An 18,367-nucleotide genomic window follows, 5' to 3' on the forward strand; every position below is an offset into this window, starting at 1 on the left:
TAACTTGATAGTTTTAATCTTCCTTTAATTCTACTAGATGCCTTGATGTATTTGCTAGTGATTTCAGGTTGAAAAGGGCTAGAAAAGGATCAAAGGAGTGAAAGGAAAGCATACAAAATGGAGAAATCATGAAAACCAAAAATTTGAAAAAGCCCATGGGCGCGCATGCGCACTATGCGCCTACGCGCAGATCACGAAATTCTCCAGGGACGCGCACGTGCACTGTGTGCGTAAGCGCCGATGACCGCACATGATTTTTAAAGAGGAACATGTACCTGGCGATTTTGGAGTGTTTCCAGCCGCATTTGGAGCTGAATTTTTGGCGGAAAAAGGCTAAAAAGACCAAGGAATGAAGGGGAAGGCATGAGAGTGTAGACACACACACATTAGGCTAGTTTAGTTTTAGTTTTAGAGAGAGAAGCTCTCACTTCTCTCTAGAATTAGGATTAGGATTAGGTTTAGTTCTTAGATCTAGATTTTAATTCATGCTCTCTTCTACTTCTTCTTCTTAATTCTTTGTTGTTACATTCGTCGTTCTTCTATTGTTGTTATTACTTGCTTCTACTTTGTTTATAGATCTACTTTTGTTCATTCTATTTTCTTTTAATGCAATTTGAGGTAATTCATGTAGATCTTGTTCTCTTTGATTGTTGTTGTTGATTTCTTACATTCAATTGTTGTTAGATCCTATTCTTGTTATCAATTTACTATGCTTTTCTTTTGTGCCTCCCAAGTGTTTGATGGAATACTTGGTTGGATTTTAGTATAGATTTTTATCCCTCTTGGCCTAGGTGGAGTAATTAGTGACGCTTGAGTTATCTAATTCCTTTGTTGATCGATAATTAGAAGTTGCTAATTGATTTGGATACCACTAACGCTAGTCTTTCCCTTCGGAGTTGGCTAGGACTTGTGGAATCAAGTTGATTCATCCACTTGACTTTCCTCCATGGTTAGAGGTTAACTAAGTGGTAGCAATGAACAATTTGTGGTCACAATTGAGGAGGATAACTAGGATAGGACTTCTAGTTCTCATATCTTGCCAAGAGCCTTTTTAGTTGTTAGTTTATTTTCATCGCCATTTACATTTCATGTCCCTTATCACAAAAACCCTAAAATATCTCATAACCAATAACAAGACGCTTCATTGCAATTCCTAGGGAGAACGATCCGAGGTTCTGTAACATCCCGCATTTTTGAAAATCTAAATATAAATAAATTGTGATTTTATCTTGTTAAGTTTAAATTTTGTAATTTTAGAAATTATTTTGTTAGAAATAATTAAATAGACTCAGAGATAGTTTTATTTTGAATCAATTAATATTTTTAAGTAATCTTATTATGATAGAATATTTTATATAATTTTAGTAATTAAAAAATAAGAAAGAATTGTACAATTTAATTTAAGTAACTTTTATTCTAAAAAAGTTACGATTTATTTTATTAATTTGATATCCTATTTTATAAATCAATCAATTAAGAGTAATTAAATTAGTTTACTAATATTTGGAGTTAATTCAATTAATATTCTTGTGTAAGTTTTTATAGTTGGTTATTTTGTATAGTTTAAAAATTATATAATTTAATTTAAATAATTTCTATTATAGATAAATTATGGTTTATTTTATTAGTTTGAGTTCTTAGAGATTAATTTAGTAGGAATGGTTAAATAGATTTTTATAAATATTTTAAGTTTAAGTCAATTAATATTTATGTACAACTTTTATTTTAATTAGTCATTTTATATAAATTGAAATTAAAGTTATGATGGAAAAATAATGAAAGGTCATATAATTTAATATAGGTAATTGATATTTTGAGTTTAACCGTATATTATAAAAATGTGATTAATATACTTATTTTATAATTTAAATTAGAAATAATTAATTGACTTAGCAATATGTTAATAAATAATGTTCTTAGATATTTTTAATAGAGTATATTTAATTTTAAAATTACTCTACTCTTCAATTTTATCAAAATATCTATTCATATCTATCTATATTCTTTTATAAAATCCTAATTTTAACCCTAATATCACAAATTCCTAATTTATAACCTAAATTCCTAAATCTACAATCAGAAAGGGAAAGAAAGGGCACGGGGAGCTTAAGGGGAAAAAACAGAAGGGAAGAAAGAAGGAAACGGAGAGTAGAGGGAGAGGGTGACGGAACAGAGAAGAAGAGGGAGAAGTGGATTGTCATCGGGGAGGGAGGAGACTGCCACCGTCGTGAGCCATCACTGTTCGCTGCCGTTGAGTACACGGACCAGAGGGAGACGCGAGCAGTGACTGAGAGGAAGCTCCGTCCTCGTCGCCGTTCCATAGTCGCTGTTGAAGCCAACCTCGTTGTCGTCGAATCGTTGCTGCTGTGCCGCCATCAAGTCTGAGTTGAGGAAAGGAGACGTGGAGTCGGTGTCGCCCAGAGAGAAACGCGAATGGCGAGGCGAAGCAGAACGCATGGTGGGAAGGCTTTCCTTGCCACTGCCGCCGCCGGAATCATGAACCAAGGTGGAGGAGAAGGCCGTCTTCCCCGTTGCTGCTATAATCAGCCGTGCTGCTGCCGGTGCTTCCTTGTTCTGTTATTCCTTTCTAATTCTTGTAAGACATTCTTCTTCTGAACCTCCACTTGACGTTCTTGTTTATTCCGCTGCCATTTTATTAGCCTTACTCTTGTTCCAATTTAATTTAGCCCCTGTTCCACCCCTGAATTTCCAGAATTATTACTCTACCCAATATGAATTCATTGTTTTGCTCACTGTCGTGGCCAACTCGCGTTGCTGCTGCCCTGTCAAAGCTGTTGTGAGTGTTGCTAACATTGGCGGATAAGGGATGAAGGAGCTGCTGCATTTTGGGTGCAGCCCAACCAGTCATCACGCCACAATTCCGTATTCGGTTTCGGTTTCTATGAAATTCGACATTGAGGTAGGGGATTTAAAACGATTTCAATTTAAGAATGCCTACAAGGTTTATTGAATAACTACAAATAGATTTAATAGATGTGAGTAATTGATTGATTATGTGAGTATTGAATTGTGACTGAAATTGTGATTGGGATGGTTGAAATTGTGATTTGGAATAGTTGATTGGTAATATTGATTGATTATGTGGATTGGGAATTATTTGATGACTTATTGTTGAGAATTACTGAATTTTAATGGGTTATGTTGGATTTGTTGCCGTTGAGTTGTTATTTGGTATATTGTAATGTTAATGAACTTGGTTGGTGGTTGATTTGGAATTGGTTTTGAGGGGTTTTGAAGGGTTGGATTTTGAATACTAAATAGATTGCTGAAAAACTGATTTTTGAAATTAAAAGATGACTTTGGAAGTGAATCAGTTATTCAACGATAATCGAAATGATATAAGAGCAAAGGCTGAGTAAAGTATAATAAAAGTTGTTGTTGGGACTCAATTTTGAGAAGTTTGAATTAATTATAGAACTAGTTATGATTTTTCAAAGTTAAAATGTAAAACTTGATTTTCTGCATTATTTTTAAAGGAAGCCAGAAACTTTGAAAAACTATAACTATTTCTGTGATTATCGGAATTGCGTGGGACCAAGTTCGGATTGAGCTTGGGGATATAGGGAACTGGACTGCTGAATTTGAGACTTTTTTACCAAGTTTATGATTTATAGTGAATTTTTGAATCATGGATGTCAAAACTGGTTTTTCTGCAGAACGTTTAACGCAGCAGCAACTTAATTCCTCTATTGGAAATTCTGCAGTTTGAATTTTGAAATGGAACCAATTTTAACTAAAACTTTATTCCTATTATTTTAATGCCGTAAAATTTCAGAACAATTGAACTTGTAGTTTTAAAGATACGAATTTTTGAAGGATGATGCATTATGCAGAAAAAGCCAGATTCTGTTTCTTAAATTAGTAAATTTGGGAGTTTATAACTTTTGATCCTGGATAGATATTGAGATGCAACCAATTGGAGGTGAAAATTAAGTATGTTTAGTATATTTGATTTAAATTTCAGGATTTTCCATGTTTTAATAAGTGAGTTATGGGACTTGGAAGAGGTTGTGTTCAATGATTTGTAAAACAGAATTCTGCAGAAAATTACCTAACTTCCAAGCTACGTAACTCCTTCATTAAAAATGGTATGACCCTGGAACCAATTGAGAAAGAAATTTGGATGAGTTATGTTTAACCATATTAATTTTGAAGGTAGTTGGATTTAATTTCGATTTTATATGAAATTTCAAATGTTGTATGGTGCTGCTGTCTTCGGGTTTTAAAACACTGCAGAACAGTCACGGTTTTGCTTATATTCCCGAAGCTATAGTCAGCGAAAAATTATGATTTTTGAATTAATAGAAAGCTTAATCCGAGACGGTCGCATGGATATAAAGTTTGCGCAATTCCAAATTCATTTGATATTTTAAAAACAAAATGGAAATCAGGCTGCCAAGTTGTGTTGGTAATTATTTTGGATATGGAATTTAAGAAATAGATTTTCTATTATCAAATATTTTTGAGAATATATTGCTGTGGCAAATGCTGAAAGAGGCTGATGAATTGTTGAGAAAGAAGGAACCCGTAAGGGTGGATAAGTCCTATTTTTAAAGGAGATTATGTCCAAATTTTTATAAAAAATATAAGGACTTAATCAAAATAAATATTCAAGGCTTATTTAATAATAATAACTTCAATGATTCTTTTAAGAAAAGAATATTTGATTTATGAGATTGTTGGCAAGGGCGTGGGTCTAGTCCCGCTTGTGTATTTGCAATTATGAAAGAAAAAGGAAAGAGTAAAGTACTTATTGTATGATTGTCTGTTGCTTGAGGCAACTCAAGAGATATTATATATATATTTGTTGCTTAATGCAACCCAAGAGATATTATTTATTTGTTTGTTGCTTAATGCAACCCAAGAGATGTTTGTTTATTTATCTGTTGCCCTGAGGCAACCCAAGAGTAATTTTCCGTTCCAAGAGTATATATTTCCTACGAGTAGAAAGCAGAGGCTGTCTCAATAGAGCTGCTAATAATTATATGCGCATTTATTTGAACGGAAAATCGTATGCAGGAAATCGTGAACTCGTGACCGGATAAATGTCGGGAATGCAGGTGCTAACCGACACATGAGCTCATGGCCTGTACTAGGACTAGACATTCATCATATGCATCTATGTGACGTTGTTTGGGTGTGCATATTGTAATTGGTTTGCCTAACTAAATAATTCTGTTAACTGTTAATTGCTATATTTGATATAATTGCTCTTGATTGTGTTTGAACCTCATTACTTGTGTTTGAAATTGATTGGCTGGATTGTGGTGAATTGGGTGTTGGTTGAATTGCTTGGGCCTGAGGCCATGACTGGTTTGTGCTGGAAGTCTAGTTCCGTATAAAGTATCTGACTGGTTCAGCATAGACTTAATGAACCTATGCTTGGAGCAGGATGATCATTTATACCGCGTAGGTAACTTCTTTTATGTTATGGTCTAGTAAGGTATGAAAAATCAAACTGGTTCAGCATAGACATAATGAACCTATGACTGGGACAGGTTGGTCATTCATACAGTCTAGGAAACTTTTAAAAGTTTTACAAGAAAAATATGGATTTAGGATATTGAGTAATTAACTAATGCTTTTAAAGAAAGTTAGTTTCCTTTTAGATGTCTATGAATGCAGTTAACTATTTGCGCTTTATTCTTTACTTTCACGGCATTCTCGACCTCTACTGAGAACATGTGGTTTGGTTCTCACCCCCAAATTTTCCACCCTTTCAGTGACACAGGTTTGAAGACGCAATTTGAAGCTGCGAGCGATTAGTAGATTTTCTTTATGGTCTTAATTGCTTTCATAGAGTCCCCTCGCTATTGTCCTTTGAGATTTTATTTTACATAGAGGGGTAGGTTTAGTATATTGTATTTGAGTTTTATTTGGTCTCTTTTGTATAAGAATTATTATCAATAATATTTATGTGATTATTGTTATTTGTGAATGTTTGAATCATGTCATTAATGAATAAAAACAAAATTTTCTGGCATTTTCTTAAAATTGAAACGCGAACTCGATACAAAGGCTCGATAATTAAGTAGTTAATATTAGAAAAGGTCATGTAACGTTCTTTCTAGTATAAATACCCTGACTTAAGCAAGGTATTTTGCTGGAAGGGATGTTACAATATGGTATCAGAGCAGTCCTTCCTGTAGAGCCTTGGGAGTGGACTGACTATGCTTCATTGCATACTCTGAGTGTCTGTCATGCTTTATAGCTTGTTCTGATGACAAGAGTTTGTGTTTTATATGCATGACTGTTTGATGATTAATGCTATTAGATTACCATTGCATACCTCATGGTATCAAGTTTGGCCAACTTAATACTAATGATTTATGTATATAGAAATACTAATGGGTTATCATAGACGAAATAGCAGTGTTAAGTCACGCGAATCACGAGGTTTTGGGGACGATAGAAACTAAATTCTAGAGACTAGTTCTGTTTCAACGTATGCTCTTTATTCGTGCTTAGCGTTATCTCTTTCTCTACTAATTGTAATGGGATTTCTAATTTTTGATCTCTTTCTTACTAACCTTGTATTATCATTCGTGCACGTCCTTGCTTGACTCTGTATCTGGTTGTTGTTTGAATCTTTTGGAACATTTATCCTTACCTTGCAAACTCTATGCTCCTTGCTCTGAACTCTGATTTATCTCGGTGCAACATACCATTTCTTGTAATTTCCTTCTTGAGTACTTGTTTCAGATTCTCTTCGAGAAAAATTTTAATTTAAATCTTTTCTTACTTGGCTGTATCCACAACCATTGCTTAAATTTTGATGGGATTGTTTTTAATTCGGTCTAGACTTTCTTACATAAACTCTAAAACTTCTTTATATAGTTTAATCTTGTTTATCTGTGATATACCACTTATCTTTTATTGATTTATAGAAAATCTTATTTCAAAATTTATTCTTTAAATAGAAGCTGATTTTCAGCCAACTTTATTATACTTTTATAGCTATTCTTACCTGATTATGTATTTAAGTATCCTCCAAGATTTTTAAAGAAAATATTTTGCCCTTAACACCAAACAAGCTTTAATTTACAAACCATGCATGATTTGTTTTGATTTGAAAATTAAATCGATATAACATATTATTTATACTAAGTTTAAGTACTTTGAAAAATGTTAGATTTATATATATTCTTTTGAAAAAGATAAACTAATTCCCTCTATTTCAAATTGAAGTTGTTCAAAATTGTTGTACTATTTTTCCTAATGATGTTCATATTGAAACTGTTCGATTCAAAATTTCTTCTAAGCTTTGAATTAACTTCCTTTATGCTCCATTTCATTGCTTATATATATCCTTGTTTATTGATGATCTCACGTATTCCTTCAAATCCTTGCGAAATACCATCTTGTTCAATTGTGGATTTGAGTATTCCTCCAGTTTCTCTCATAAACCTTTCGTGCCGTTTGTCTTTCTCTTCTCATGTTTCGTATTCCTTATATGCGCTAGTTCTTAGGGACGCGATTTGTGTGTACGGAAAGTGAATTTGATCAGTATACGAAGTTATAAGGAGTTTAATTCTGAGGCGACAAGAGGAAGTGGTTGTGCTTTGTTAAGAGTTCTAAACGAATATTGTGCCTATTTGATTTTGGATTTTGAAATTTGGTTTGCATTAAATTATTTTTATCAACTTTTGCATCACCTAATATATTTTCTTGTGTTTGTGATATAATTTTCTTGGTATCTTTAAAATATTCAAAAGGGGATGTGAATATGAATCTTTTCTCCATCTTATATCAATTTTCGAGGGCGAAAATTTTTGTAAGTTGGATAGAATGTAACATCCCGCATTTTTGAAAATCTAAATATAAATAAATTGTGATTTTATCTTGTTAAGTTTAAATTTTGTAATTTTAGAAATTATTTTGTTAGAAATAATTAAATAGACTCGGAGATAGTTTTATTTTGAATCAATTAATATTTTTAAGTAATCTTATTATAATAGAATATTTTATATAATTTTAGTAATTGAAAAATAAGAAAGAATTGTACAATTTAATTTAAGTAACTTTTATTCTAAAAAAGTTACGATTTATTTTATTAATTTGATATCCTATTTTATAAATCAATCAATTAAGAGTAATTAAATTAGTTTACTAATATTTGGAGTTAATTCAATTAATATTCTTGTGTAAGTTTTTATAGTTGGTTATTTTGTATAGTTTGAAAATTATATAATTTAATTTAAATAATTTCTATTATGGATAAATTATGGTTTATTTTATTAGTTTGAGTTCCTAGAGATTAATTTATTAGGAATGGTTAAATGGATTTTTATAAATATTTTAAGTTTAAGTCAATTAATATTTATGTACAACTTTTATTTTAATTAGTCATTTTATATAAATTGAAATTAAAGTTATGATGGAAAAATAATGAAAAGTCACATAATTTAATATAGGTAATTGATATTTCGAGTTTAACCGTATATTATAAAAATGTGATTAATATACTTATTTTATAATTTAAATTAGAAATAATTAATTGAACTTAGCAATATGTTAATAAATAATGTTCTTAGATATTTTTAATAGAGTATATTTGATTTTAAAATTACTCTACTCTTCAATTTTATCAAAATATCTATTCATATCTATCTATATTCTTTTATAAAATCTTAATTTTAACCCTAATATCACAAATTCTTAATTTATAACCTAAATTCCTAAATCTACAATCAGAAAGGGAAAGAAAGGGCACGGGGAGCTTAAGGGGGGAAAACAGAAGGGAAGAAAGAAGGAAACGGAGAGCAGAGGGAGAGGGTGACGGAACAGAGAAGAAGAGGGAGAAGTGGATCGTCATCGGGGAGGGAGGAGACTGCCGCCGTCGTGAGCCATTACTGCGCGCTGCCGTCGAGTACACGGACCAGAGGGAGACGCGAGCAGTGACTGAGAGGAAGCTCCGTCCTCGTCGCCGTTCCATAGTTGATGTTGAAGCCAACCTCGTTGTCGTCGAATCGTCACTGCTGAACCGCTGCTGTGCCGCCATCAAGTCTGAGTTGAGGAAAGGAGACGAGGAGTCGGCGTCGCCCAGAGAGAAACGTGAATGGCGAGGCAAAGCAGAACGCATGGTGGGAAGGCTTTCCTTGCCACTGCCGCCGCCGGAATCATGAACCAAGGTGGAGGAGAAGGCCGTCTTCCCCGTTGCTGCTATAATCGGCTGTGCTGCTGCCGGTGCTTCCTTGTTCTGTTATTCCTTTCTAATTCTTGTAAGACATTCTTGTTCTGAACCTCCACTTGACGTTCTTGTTTATTCCGCTGCCATTTTATTAGCCTTACTCTTGTTCCAATTTAATTTAGCCCCTGTTCCACCCCTGAATTTCCAGAATTATTACTCTACCAAATATGAATTCATTGTTTTGCTCACTGTCGTGGCCAACTCGCGTTGCTGCTGCCCTGTCAAAGCTGTTGTGAGTGTTGCTAACATTGGCGGATAAGGGATGAAGGAGCTGCTGCATTTTGGGTGCAGCCCAACCAGTCATCATGCCACAATTCCGTCTTCGGTTTCGGTTTTTATGAAATTCGACATTGAGGTAGGGGGTTTAAAACGATTTCAATTTAAGAATGCCTACAAGGTTTATTGAATAACTGCAAATAGATTTAATAGATGTGAGTAATTGATTGATTATGTGAGTATTGAATTGTGACTGAAATTGTGATTGGAATGGTTGAAATTGTGATTTGGAATAGTTGATTGGTGATATTGATTGATTATGTGGATTGGGAATTGTTTGATGACTTATTGTTGAGAATTACTGAATTTTAATGGGTTATGTTGGATTTGTTGCCGTTGAGTTGTTATTTGGTATATTGTAATGTTAATGAACTTGGTTGGTGGTTGATTTGGAATTGGTTTTGAGGGGTTTTGAAGGGTTGGATTTTGAATACTAAATAGATTGCTGAAAAACTGATTTTTGAAATTAAAAGGTGACTTTGGAAGTGAATCAGTTATTCAACGATAATCAAAATGATATAAGAGCAAAAGCTGAGTAAAGTGTAATAAAAGTTGTTGTTGGGACTCAATTTTGAGAAGTTTGAATTAATTATAGAACTAGTTATGATTTTTCAAAGTTAAAATGTAAAACTTGATTTTCTGCATTATTTTTAAAGGAAGCCGGAAACTTTGAAAAACTATAACTATTTCTGTGATTATCGGAATTGTGTGGGACCAAGTTTGGATTGAGCTTGGGGATATAGGGAACTGGACTGCTGAATTTGAGACTTTTTCACTAAGATTATGATTTATGGTGAATTTTTGAATCATGGATGTCAAAACTGGTTTTTCTGCAGAACGTTTAACGCAGCAGCAACTTGATTCCTCTATTGGAAATTCTGTAGTTTGAATTTTGAAATGAAACCAATTTTAAATAAAACTTTATTCTTATTATTTTAATGCCGTAAAATTTCAGAACAATTGGACTTGTAGTTTTAAAGATATGAATTTTTGAAGGATGATGCATTATGCAGAAAAAGCCAGATTCTGTTTTCTTAAATTAGTAACTTTGGGAGTTTATAAATTTTGATCCTGGATCGATATTGAGATGAAACTAATTGGAGGTGAAAATTAAGTATGTTTAGTATATGTGATTTAAATTTCAGGATTTTCCATGTTTTAATAAGTGAGTTATGGGACTTGGAAGAGGTTGTGTTCAATGATTTGTAAAACAGAATTCTGCAGAAAATTACCTAACTTCCAAGCTACGTAACTCCTTCATTAAAAATGGTATGACCCTGGAACCAATTGAGAAAGAAATTTGGATGAGTTATATTTAATCACATTAATTTTGAAGGTAGTTGGATTTAATTTCGATTTTATATGAAATTTCAAATGTTGTATGGTGCTGCTGTCTTCTGGTTTTAAAACACTGCAAAACAGTCACAGTTTTGCTTATATTTCCGAAGCTATAGTCAGCGAAAAATTATGATTTTTGATTTAATAGAAAGCTTAATCCGAGACGGTCGCATGGATATAAAGTTTGTGCAATTCCAAATTCATTTGATATTTTAAAAACAAAATAGAAATCAGGCTGCCAAGTTGTGTTGGTAATTATTTTGGATATGAAATTTAAGAAATAGATTTTCTATTATCAAATGTTTTTGAGAATATATTGCTGTGGCAAATGCTGAAAGAGGCTGATGAATTGTTGAGAAAGAAGGAACCCGTAAGGGTGGATAAGTCCTATTTTTAAAGGAGATTATGTCCAAATTTTTATAAAAAATATAAGGACTTAATCAAAATAAATATTCAAGGCTTATTTAATAATAATAACTTCAATGATTCTTTTAAGAAAAGAATATTTGATTTATGAGATTGTTGGCAAGGGCATGGGTCTAGTCCCGCTTGCGTATTTGCAATTATGAAAGAAAAAGGAAAGAGTAAAGTACTTATTGTATGATTGTCTGTTGCTTGAGGCAACCCAAGAGATATTATATATATATTTGTTGCTTAATGCAACCCAAGAGATATTATTTATTTGTTTGTTGCTTAATGCAACCCAAGAGATGTTTGTTTATTTATCTGTTGCCCTGAGACAACCCAAGAGTAATTTTTCGTTCCCAAGAGTATATATTTCCTGCGAGTAGAAAGCAGAGGCTGTCTCAATAGAGCTGCTAATAATTATATGCGCATTTATTTGAACGGAAAATCGTATCCGGGAAATCGTGAACTCGTGACCGGATAAATGTCGGGAATGCAGGTGCTAACCGACACATGAGCTCGTGGCCTGTACTAGGACTAGACATTCATCATATGCATCTATGTGACATTGTTTGGGTGTGCATATTGTAATTGGTTTGCCTAAATGAATAATTCTGTTAACTGTTAATTGCTATATTTGATATAATTGCTCTTGATTGTGTTTGAACCTCATTACTTGTGTTTGAAATTGATTGGCTGGATTGTGGTAAATTGGGTGTTGGTTGAATTGCTTGGGCCTGAGGCCATGACTGGTTTGTGTTGGAAGTCTAGTTCTGTATAAAGTATTTGACTGGTTCAGCATAGACTTAATGAACCTATGCTTGGAGCAGGATGATCATTTATACCGCGTAGGTAACTTCTTTTATGTTATGGTCTAGTAAGGTATGAAAAATCAAACTGGTTCAGCATAGACTTAATGAACCTATGATTGGGACAGGTTGGTCATTCATACAGTCTAGGAAACTTTTAAAAGTTTTACAAGAAAAATATGGATTTAGGATATTGAGTAATTAACTAATGCTTTTAAAGAAAGTTAGTTTCCTTTTAGATGTCTATGAATGTAGTTAACTATTTGCGCTTTATTCTTTACTTTCACGGCATTCTCGACCTCTACTGAGAACATGTGGTTTGGTTCTCACCCCCAAATTTTCCACCCTTTCAGTGACACAGGTTTGAAGACGCAATTTGAAGCTGCGAGCGATTAGTAGATTTTCTTTATGGTCTTAATTGCTTTCATAGAGTCCCCTCGCTATTGTCCTTTGAGATTTTATTTTACATAGAGGGGTAGGTTTAGTATATTGTATTTGAGTTTTATTTGGTCTCTTTTGTATAAGAATTATTATCAATAATATTTATGTGATTATTGTTATTTGTGAATGTTTGAATCATGTCATTAATGAATAAAAACAAAATTTTCTGGCATTTTCTTAAAACTGAAACACGAACTCGATAATTAAGTAGTTAACATTAGAAAATGTCACGTAACGTTCTTTCTAGTAGAAATACCTTGACTTAAGCAAGGTATTTTGCTGGAAGGGATGTTACAGGTTCAATGCTTCGGTTTATAAATTTAGGGGTTTGTACTAGTGACAAACAAATTTTTGTATGAAAGGATTATTGATTGGTTTAGAAACTATACTTTACAACGAGACTTCATTAGAGAAATTCTAAACCGTCAAGAAACCTTCTCATCAAAAATGATAAACCCCGTTTTTAGGGTTTATCATGTGTATATTTTAAGGGTTTTATCAATGATCTTCCACACTTATTCATATAAAACTGCATGATTTTGTGTTCCTCTCCCCACTTTGCTTCATAGATGAAAACATGCTTCTTTTGCATCAAAAATTGATATATTGTAATCCTCCTCTATTACCATTCGATGCCTTGATCCTTTTGTTAAGTGGTTTCAGAAGTTATAGGGCAAAAATGGCTAAGAGGAGTGAAGGAAGCATGCATGAATGGAAGGATGCGTACTCATAGAGCCGGCGCGCTTGTATGGCTGGGCTATATTTCCTATGACGCGCACGCGTACTGCACGCCAGCGCGTAGGTTGCGAAAAACTCCAGGTGCGTGTACGCGTACTGTGCGCGTACGCGCCGATTTGCGCACGTGATTTTTTTAAAAGGAAAAGGTGACCAGCAATTTCAGGCAGTCCCAGGCCCAATTTTGGAGCAGAATTTTGGAGGCAAAAACTTAAGAAGAGCAAGGATTAGGGGGGGTTAGGACAATTAGTCATAATTTTAGATATTTTGGGTAGTTAGTTACATTTTGTTTAGAGAGAGAAACTCCAACTTCTCTCTAGGATTTCACTTCCTCCATTGCAATTCTCCTTTAATTTCTTGGTGAGATACATTGCTAATTCACTTTTATTTTGATACAAGTTGTAGATCTACCCTTCTTCTACTCTCAATTGATGCTCTTTTGATTCAATCTCTTAGATCTAGATTTGTTTGACTTTGCTACTTTGAATTTTGATTAATGAATTGAGAAATTTCATTCATTTGCTTGATTGTTGATGATTGTTTGGGTTGGATAGTTTAAATTCAATTTTCTTCTCTTAATTACATCATGTCCTCTATGAGTGCCTACCAATTATTTGTGATAATGACAACCCTAGTTATGGAGTATATTTCTCTTACATGGCTTAGGGGTTAAGTTATTGGTGACACTTGAGTAGTGGATATCAATTCTTGACTAGGAATTGAGAATTGCTAATTGACTTGGAGTGCACTAAAGTTAGACCTTCCTAGGGTGAGACTAGGACTTGTGACTCAAGTTAGTTACTCTCACTTGACTTTCCTCCATTATTAGGGGGTTAACTAAGTGAAGTAATAATCAACACCTATCACAATTGAAGGAAACTATAATGATGGGACTTCCAATACTTACCCTTAGCCAAGGCCTTTATCTGAATTAATTGTTGTTTGCTTTTGTTAGCTTGAATTCTTGCACCAACTCTCAAAACCATAAAAGACTTCCTAATCAATGATGTGCATTCTAAGGCAATTTCTAGGGAGAATGGCCCGGGAATAATACTCTCGATCATAGATTTTAGAATTGTTTGATGAGATATTTGCTTGTTGGTTAGACTATACTCACGAATGAATTCTTGCTAAATTCTAATCGGCATACGAATATTTCGGTTCATCAAAATGGCGCCGTTGCCGGGGAATTGTAATGGTGTTATGTTATTGGTTATTGTACATATATGAATATTCTGAATAGTTTGCTTGTTTGATTTAGTAGCTAGATTTTATTTGTGCCTTCTATTTTTGTCTTTGCTATTATGAATTCTCACCCTCTTGGCTATGAGTTTGGTTCTAATTGTGTTGTAGGAAATATGACCTTCAATGACCACATGTATCAATGATGGAACCAACAAAGATGGGAGGAGTCTCAAGGAATTGATCACTCCTATTGCCAACAACATCCGGATACTTATAGGTATAATCACCATCCTAATACATGTCAATTCAATGGCTATGGTGAATATTCTTGTGACAATCAACAACCAACATCATATGCCTATGAATCTTGTCCTCAACATGAACCTCAACCATACTCACAATCCTTTCCATACCAAACATCTTCCTATGATCCATATCGACCAATCACCCATGCCATTTCCTTGTGACCGTTATGAGCAAGAACCTTTGGAACCACCACAACCCTATCATGGCTACTATGAAGAATCACCTCAATACTCACCATCTCCATACCCCTACCAAAAAGAACCACCTTCCTACTATGAATCCTTTCTCCAAAATAATGAACTCTCTTATCCACCCCAAGCCCTAATAGATGATTCTCTTACCTTGCTACTTCAAGGACAAGTGGATATGCAAAGGAACACCCTAGAGTTTGTGACTAACTTGACCAAGGTAGTGCATACTTTAGCCTACCAATGCTTAAATACTCAAGGTGCTTCCGTGGCCACATATGAAAAAGCAAAAGAAGAGCAAAGTATGAAGGAGAAATTGGAAAATCCGGTGAAGAAGAAGGAAGAGTCAAATTTTGTGTTGGAACAATTGGAGAAGCCTATGGTTATTGAAAAAAAGGAAGAAGTGGTTGAGGATTTAGGAGATGTTAAAAGTCCATGGGAATGTAGCATCATGGAACACTCCTCCAAGAAACTTGATATTGATGTTGAGGAGGGTGCACAACCTCCAAGGCATATCATAGTTGAAGACTTGGAAGAGGTTTATCAAGAGATGGATTCAATCATGGAGGAATTTCTATCTACAATTGAATCCTCTCCCATTGGACATGAAGTCGAAATTATAGAAGAATGTGCACAACCTCCCATACACTTGGTGAGTAATGAAAAAGAGAGTGAATTGGAAGAAAGCTACCAAGGGGAAAAGGTTGAAATAAAAAAAGCTTGCAAATAGGTGGAAACAACTAAAGAAAAGCCTAAAGAAGTAAACCTTGCATTGTCTAAGTGTGGGGAGGTCTCCCTCCCCAAGTCACCATCCAACACAACATTCAAGTGGGTAAAATTCTTATCCCTAAGCTTTACTTTCTCACTTGAATATGGTTTAATTGAAAATAATGGTCAACTTAGAGCTCTTTGTGGAGTTAAGAGTAGGAAAGAGTTGTGTAGTGGTTGGAAACATCATTCTAAGCTCATGACGGTTGTATGCTCAAAGTTCAAAAGCAATGGTTGGTGTGGAATCGAATTGAATGGGTTTAGGAGAATGTTTGGTTGCCTAAATGAGAATTCACAATCATTATCACCCAGATCTAACGATGGTAATCAACAACAAAATGGGTGCAAGAACAAGGTTTGGGACCCTGGAATTCAATTCTACAACCAACACTCTTGGGGTCTTGTTACTTGCTCGAGCTTACTTGAAGGCTTTATGCGCCTAATTTGGGATCCCGGTGGTCATTGGAGATGCAAACAATGGTGGGGATTCAAGGATGAATTCAAGCATAAGCCACCATCGCAAGGACCCCACCCAATGTCCAACTTAAGGACTTAAACTAAAAGTGTTAGGTGGGGACACCCCACCATGGTAAACTCTTTCCACTCTCTTGTAGTCTTGATTAATAAGTGAATTGAGTTACCATTGTAGATAGTTTTCTTTCCATATATTTGTTTCAATAAACTGGCTATAGGTTGCTTGTGGAGCAAACTCTTTTGCTTGTATTTGATGATTTTCAAAAAGCCAAAGAGATTTTTGTCATTTTGTATTTTTCAAGCTAATTTTGAGTTGTAGGTAGTGTTAGGAGGATTTTGAGCTATTTTTGCTATTTCGAAAAAAAAGGGGTCAAGGATGCGTACGCACGCTCTGCGCGTGCGCGTCCATACGCGGATACAGGCCCATACATTTTCCAGAGAGTTGGGCCATTCTCGCGCAAAAGCTGGGCCAATGGCACAACCAAGTGTACACGTGTGCGCACTGCGCGCATACGCGACACCACCCAAAACTTTGCAAATGCTCGCGCCCGCGCACATGGCGCGTGCGCGCCGATTCGCCAAAAACATTTCCAAGCCAAGGACCTGAGACTTGTGCCAGTTCTGGGCTGGCTTTGAGCCTTTAGCCTAACTCACCTCGCGCGGACGAGCATTGTACGCGTCTATGCCCAAACTCATATCTGTCGTCTACGCGGACGCGTACGGTTTGCGTCTGCACCCATGCTCTTATTTCTCATCTGCGCGAACGTGCATCTGCCGCCTCCGTGCCCCTCCTCCATTTTTTCAACCCACGCAAATGCGCACAAGGCGCTGCCGTGTCTATCTCGATTTTCACCGTCCGCGTGGACGTGCACGGTGCGCACACGCGCGTATTCAAATTCATTAACCCCAAAGGACGCGAGAACACCCTCACTCGCAGACCCCCTTTTTCACCCCCAGCGTTCCCTCCTCATCTTCTCCCTCCATAACCACCCTTAACTTTCACTCCTCCCTGCCACCACTGCCGAGCACCGCCGCAACTCCCGCGTCGCCGCCGCCACTCCTTTTCTTTCCTTCCATATTTCTTCCTCTCTTGCCTCTCAGTCGCCTTCTCTCACCATCTCCTTCCTCTTCCCTGCTCCACTCCCACGCCCACCACCAACCGCCGCGACGACCATTGTCGCTAACGAACCCCAAGCCACCACCCTACCCCCTCCACCATTTCCTCTCCCGTCGCCACTATCCTTCCATCTCCCTCTCTTCACCACTCACACCCTTGCTCTGTTTCCTGCCCCGCCACTCACATCCCTCTGCGCCGCCACCACTGCTGAGTGGTGTTGCTACCATTCTGGGCAGTGATACGTCTGGTCCTCCCCTCTATTCCATTGCCATTTCTGCACCTCTGTTCCTAGGTTCCATAACCTGCACCATTACTCTGTTCTTTATTAATTTTTGTTAATTGGGTTTAGTTAATTAGTTGAATATTTTGCATGCTAGGATAGATAGATATAACTGCGGTTAGGTAGTTAGGTTGTGGTTAGAGGATTCTAGGCCTGATAATTGCTCCGTTCGTGTTTCTCTGTTTGAAATGCATATTCTTCGGTTTGCTGCTGCACATATACAGTCCTTGCTTTATCATGTTGATGCATTTTTTTTCCGCTGTTTACTATCTGGGAACGTCCATTTTACTGCCGGGATGCTGCCCAAATTTTTATAAATTCCTTGATTCCAACTTGTTACCTAGAATTGAACTTGCAATTTCCTCAATTAAGGTTACCCAACCTCACCAAGTTCAATTCTTAGGGTACTTGGTTAGCATTCCCGCATCCAATTTGATTCCCGCTGGTGTGCATTGGAAAAGCGTAGTTGAGAAATTATTTGGCGGTTTTCTATGTCAAATAACCTCACCTCGCTCATTAGTTTGGACCCTTCTGAGGCTTCACTTTTCAAAATAAGTCAAATACCTTTTTGATTTAAATTAAACTTTACATTTGACTTTAACCTATAACTTCTCTAAAGGGTTCATTCATTTCCAATAATTGGTGATTTTCACTAGTGTGACTTTCTTGGTTCAACTTCTTTCAATATGCTCTTCGTTACACATAGTGCACGTTCCATATACTTACACCAATTACTGCAAACTCAGTGATCATGGCATTGATTGATGACTTGCTTTCAATTAATTGCTTCTTTTGTAATTTCATATTTCATCATCAATAACTGCACTCTCTTCA

The 18,367-nt window shown here is 35.5% G+C and overlaps 1 long non-coding RNA gene across 1 annotated transcript; it reads left to right on the forward strand.

Annotated features, from left to right (window-relative positions):
- Positions 1-2,105: 2,105 nt before the first annotated feature.
- LOC107639366 (uncharacterized) lies at positions 2,106-6,213 on the forward strand. Its single transcript, XR_015892380.1, has 3 exons — positions 2,106-2,596; positions 2,714-2,920; positions 5,745-6,213. It is a non-coding gene; the product is annotated as an uncharacterized LOC107639366 (long non-coding RNA).
- Positions 6,214-18,367: the final 12,154 nt, after the last annotated feature.

This window comes from Arachis ipaensis, chromosome B7 (genome assembly GCF_059453495.1).
Source record: "Arachis ipaensis isolate K30076 ecotype BB chromosome B7, ASM5945349v1, whole genome shotgun sequence".
NCBI lineage: Eukaryota > Viridiplantae > Streptophyta > Magnoliopsida > Fabales > Fabaceae > Arachis > Arachis ipaensis.